Source organism: Halictus rubicundus, unplaced genomic scaffold (genome assembly GCF_050948215.1).
Source record: "Halictus rubicundus isolate RS-2024b unplaced genomic scaffold, iyHalRubi1_principal scaffold0180, whole genome shotgun sequence".
In the NCBI taxonomy this organism is placed as follows: domain Eukaryota; kingdom Metazoa; phylum Arthropoda; class Insecta; order Hymenoptera; family Halictidae; genus Halictus; species Halictus rubicundus.
The window spans coordinates 273,515-279,714 of record NW_027488721.1 but is presented as its reverse complement, the minus strand read 5'-3'; positions in this window follow the sequence as shown (position 1 = coordinate 279,714).

Here is a 6,200-nt window from a genome sequence, read left to right as displayed (position 1 = left end):
GTCTATCCTATCCTATCCTCTATCCTATCCTATCCTTTATCGTATCCTATCCTCTATCCTATTAGATCCTATATCGGATCCTCTATCCTATCCTATCCTCTATCCTATCCTATCCTTTATCCTATCCTATCCTCTATCCTATCCTATCCTCTATCCTATCCTATCCGCTATCCTATCCAATCCTATATCCTATTCTCTATCCTATCCTATCCTCTATCCTATCCTATCCTTTATCGTATCCTATCCTCTATCCTATTAAATCCTATATCGTATCCTCTATCCTATCCTATCCTCTATCGTATCATATCCTCTATCCTATCCTATCCTCTATCGTATCCTATCCTCCATCCTATCCTATCCTCTATCCTATATTATCCTCTATCCTATCCCATCCTCTATCCTATCCTATCCTATATCCTATCCTATCCTCTATCCTATCCTATCCTCTATCCTATTAAATCCTATATCGTATCCTGTATCCTATCCTATCCTCTATCCTATCCTTATCCTCTATCGTATCCTATCCTCTATCCTATCCCATCCTCTATCCTATCCTATCCTCTATCCTATCCTATCCTCTATCATATCCTATCCTCTATCCTATCCTATTCTCTATCCTATCCTATCCTCTATCCTATCCTATCCTCTATCATATCCTATCCTCAATCCTATCCTATGCTGTATCCTATCCTATCCTCTATCCTATCCTATCCTCTATCCTATCCTATCCTGTATCATATCCTATCCTCTATCCTATCCTATCCTCTATCCTATTCTATCCTCTATCCTATCCAATCCTATATCCTATTCTCTATCCTATCCAATCCCCTATCCTATCCTATCCGCTATCCTATCCAATCCTATATCCTATCCTCTATCCTATCCTATCCTTTATAGTATCCTATCCTCTATCCTATTAAATCCTATATCCTATCCTCTATCCTATATTATCCTCTATCCTACCCCATCCTCTATCCTATCCTATCCTCTATCCTATATTATCCTCTATCCTATCCCATCCTCTATCCTATCCTATCCTCTATCCTATCCTATCCTCTATCCTATCCTTTCCTCTATCCTATCCTATTCTCTATCCTATCCTATCCTCTATCCTATCGTATCCTCTATCGTATCCTATCCTCTATCCTATTAAATCCTATATCGTATCGTCTATCCTATCCTATCCTCTATCCTATCCTATCCTCTATCCTATCCTATCCTCTATCCTATCCTATCCTCTATCATATCCTATCCTCTATCCTATCCTATCCTCTATCCTATCCTATCCTTTATCGTATCCTATCCTCTATCCTATTCTATCCTCTATCCTATCCAATCCTATATCCTATTCTCTATCCTATCCTATCCTCTATCGTATCCTATCCCCTATCCTATCCAATCCTCTATCCTATCCTATCCGCTATCCTATCCAATCCTATATCCTATTCTCTATCCTATCCTATCCTCTATCCTATCCTATTCTTTATCGTATCCTATCCTCTATCCTATTAAATCCTATATCGTATCCTCTATCCTATCCTATCGTCTATCGTATCATATCCTCTATCCTATCCTATCCTCTATCGTATCCTATCCTCCATCCTATCCTATCCTCTATCCTATATTATCCTCTATCCTATCCCATCCTCTATCCTATCCTATCCTCTATCCTATCCTATCCTCTATCCTATCCTATCCTCTATCCTATTAAATCCTATATCGTATCCTCTATCCTATCCAATCCTATATCCTATTCTCTATCCTATCCTATCCTCTATCGTATCCTATCCCCTATGCTATCCAATCCTCTATCCTATCCTATCCGCTATCCTATCCAATCCTCTATCCTATCCTATCCGCTATCCTATCCAATCCTATATCCTATTCTCTATCCTATCCTATCCTCTATCCTATCCTATCCTTTATCGTATCCTATCCTCTATCCTATTAAATCCTATATCGGATCCTCTATCCTATCCTATCCTCTATCCTATCCTATCCTTTATCCTATCCTATCCTCTATCCTATCCTATCCTTTATCCTATCCTATCCTCTATCCTATCCTATCCTCTATCCTATTCTATCCTCTATCCTATCCAATCCTATATCCTATTCTCTATCCTATCCTATCCTCTATCGTATCCTATCCCCTATCCTATCCAATCCTCTATCCTATCCTATCCGCTATCCTATCCAATCCTATATCCTATTCTCTATCCTATCCTATCCTCTATCCTATCCTATCCTTTATCGTATCCTATCCTCTATCCTATTAAATCCTATATCGGATCCTCTATCCTATCCTATCCTCTATCCTATCCTATCCTTTATCCTATCCTATCCTCTATCCTATCCTATCCTCTATCCTATTCTATCCTCTATCCTATCCAATCCTATATCCTATTCTCTATCCTATCCTATCCTCTATCGTATCCTATCCCCTATCCTATCCAATCCTCTATCCTATCCTATCCGCTATCCTATCTAATCCTATATCCTATTCTCTATCCTATCATATCCTCTATCCTATCCTATCCTCTATCGTATCCTATCCTCCATCCTATCCTATCCTCTATCCTATATTATCCTCTATCCTATCCCATCTTCTATCCTATCCTATCCTCTATCCTATCCTATCCTCTATCCTATCCTATCCTCTATCCTATTAAATCCTATATCGTATCCTCTATCCTATCCAATCCTATATCCTATTCTCTATCCTATCCTATCCTCTATCGTATCCTATCCCCTATCCTATCCAATCCTCTATCCTATCCTATCCGCTATCCTATCCAATCCTATATCCTATTCTCTATCCTATCCTATCCTCTATCCTATCCTATCCTTTATCGTATCCTATCCTCTATCCTATTAAATCCTATATCGGATCCTCTATCCTATCCTATCCTCTATCCTATCCTATCCTTTATCCTATCCTATCCTCTATCCTATCCTATCCTCTATCCTATTCTATCCTCTATCCTATCCAATCCTATATCCTATTCTCTATCCTATCCTATCCTCTATCGTATCCTATCCCCTATCCTATCCAATCCTCTATCCTATCCTATCCGCTATCCTATCCAATCCTATATCCTATTGTCTATCCTATCCTATCCTCTATCCTATCCTATCCTTTATCGTATCCTATCCTCTATCCTATTAAATCCTATATCGGATCCTCTATCAAAACCTATCCTCTATCCTATCCTATCCTCTATCCTATCCTATCCTCTATCCTATCCTATCCTCTATCCTATCCTACCCTCTATCCTATTCTATCCTCTATCCTATCCAATCCTATATCCTATTCTCTATCCTATCCTATCCTCTATCGTATCCTATCCCCTATCCTATCCAATCCTCTATCCTATCCTATCCGCTATCCTATCCAATCCTATATCCTATTCTCTATCCTATCCTATCCTCTATCCTATCCTATCCTTTATCATATCCTATCCTCTATCCTATCCTTATCCTCTATCGTATCCTATCCTCTATCCTATCCTATCCTCTATCCTATTAAATCCTATATCGTATCCTCTATCATATCCTATCCTCTATCCTATCCTATCCTCTATCCTATCCTTATCCTCTATCGTATCCTATCCTCTATCCTATCCCATCCTCTATCCTATCCTATCCTCTATCCTATCCTATCCTCTATCCTATCCTATCCTCTATCCTATCCTATTCTCTATCCTATCCTATCCTCTATCCTATCCTATCCTCTATCCTATCCCATCCTCTATCCTATCCTATCCTCTATCCTATCCTATCCTGTATCATATCCTATCCTCTATCCTATCCTATCCTCCATCCTATCCTATCCTCTATCCTATCCTATCCTTTATCGTATCCTATCCTCTATCCTATTCTATCCTCTATCCTATCCAATCCTATATCCTATTCTCTATCCTATCCTATCCTCTATCGTATCCTATCCCCTATCCTATCCAATCCTCTATCCTATCCTATCCGCTATCCTATCCAATCCTATATCCTATTCTCTATCCTATCCTATCCTCTATCCTATCCTATTCTTTATCGTATCCTATCCTCTATCCTATTAAATCCTATATCGTATCCTCTATCCTATCCTATTCTTTATCGTATCCTATCCTCTATCCTATTAAATCCTATATCGTATCCTCTATCCTATCCTATCGTCTATCGTATCATATCCTCTATCCTATCCTATCCTCTATCGTATCCTATCCTCCATCCTATCCTATCCTCTATCCTATATTATCCTCTATCCTATCCCATCCTCTATCCTATCCTATCCTCTATCCTATCCTATCCTCTATCCTATCCTATCCTCTATCCTATTAAATCCTATATCGTATCCTCTATCCTATCCAATCCTATATCCTATTCTCTATCCTATCCTATCCTCTATCGTATCCTATCCCCTATGCTATCCAATCCTCTATCCTATCCTATCCGCTATCCTATCCAATCCTCTATAATATCCTATCCGCTATCCTATCCAATCCTATATCCTATTCTCTATCCTATACTATCCTCTATCCTATCCTATCCTTTATCGTATCCTATCCTCTATCCTATTAAATCCTATATCGGATCCTCTATCCTATCCTATCCTCTATCCTATCCTATCCTTTATCCTATCCTATCCTCTATCCTATCCTATCCTTTATCCTATCCTATCCTCTATCCTATCCTATCCTCTATCCTATTCTATCCTCTATCCTATCCAATCCTATATCCTATTCTCTATCCTATCCTATCCTCTATCGTATCCTATCCCCTATCCTATCCAATCCTCTATCCTATCCTATCCGCTATCCTATCCAATCCTATATCCTATTCTCTATCCTATCCTATCCTCTATCCTATCCTATCCTATATCGTATCCTCTATCCTATCCTATCCTCTATCGTATCATATCCTCTATCCTATCCTATCCTCTATCGTATCCTATCCTCCATCCTATCCTATCCTCTATCCTATATTATCCTCTATCCTATCCCATCCTCTATCCTATCCTATCCTATATCCTATCCTATCCTCTATCCTATCCTATCCTCTATCCTATTAAATCCTATATCGTATCCTCTATCCTATCCTATCCTCTATCCTATCCTATCCTCTATCCTATCCTATCCTCTATCCTATCCTATCCTCTATCATATCCTATCCTCTATCCTATCCTATCCTCTATCCTACCCTATCCTTTATCGTATCCTATCCTCTATCCTATTCTATCCTCTATCCTATCCAATCCTATATCCTATTCTCTATCCTATCCTATCCTCTATCGTATCCTATCCCCTATCCTATCCAATCCTCTATCCTATCCTATCCGCTATCCTATCCAATCCTATATCCTATCCTATCCTCTATCCTATTAAATCCTATATCGGATCCTCTATCCTATCCTATCCTCTATCCTATCCTATCCTTTATCCTATCCTATCCTCTATCCTATCCTATCCTCTATCCTATTCTATCCTCTATCCTATCCAATCCTATATCCTATTGTCTATCCTACCCTATCCTCTATCGTATCCTATCCCCTATCCTATCCAATCCTCTATCCTATCCTATCCGCTATCCTATCCAATCCTATATCCTATTCTCTATCCTATCCTATCCTCTATCCTATCCTATCCTTTATCCTATCCTATCCTCTATCCTATCCTATCCTCTATCCTATTCTATCCTCTATCCTATCCAATCCTATATCCTATTGTCTATCCTATCCTATCCTCTATCGTATCCTATCCCCTATCCTATCCAATCCTCTATCCTATCCTATCCGCTATCCTATCCAATCCTATATCCTATCCTATCCTCTATCCTATCCTATCCTCTATCCTATTAAATCCTATATCGTATCCTCTATCCTATCCAATCCTATATCCTATTCTCTATCCTATCCTATCCTCTATCGTATCCTATCCCCTATCCTATCCAATCCTCTATCCTATCCTATCCGCTATCCTATCCAATCCTATATCCTATTCTCTATCCTATCCTATCCTCTATCCTATCCTATCCTTTATCGTATCCTATCCTCTATCCTATTAAATCCTATATCGGATCCTCTATCCTATCCTATCCTCTATCCTATCCTATCCTTTATCCTATCCTATCCTCTATCCTATCCTATCCTCTATCCTATTCTATCCTCTATCCTATCCAATCCTATATCCTATTCTCTATCCTATCCT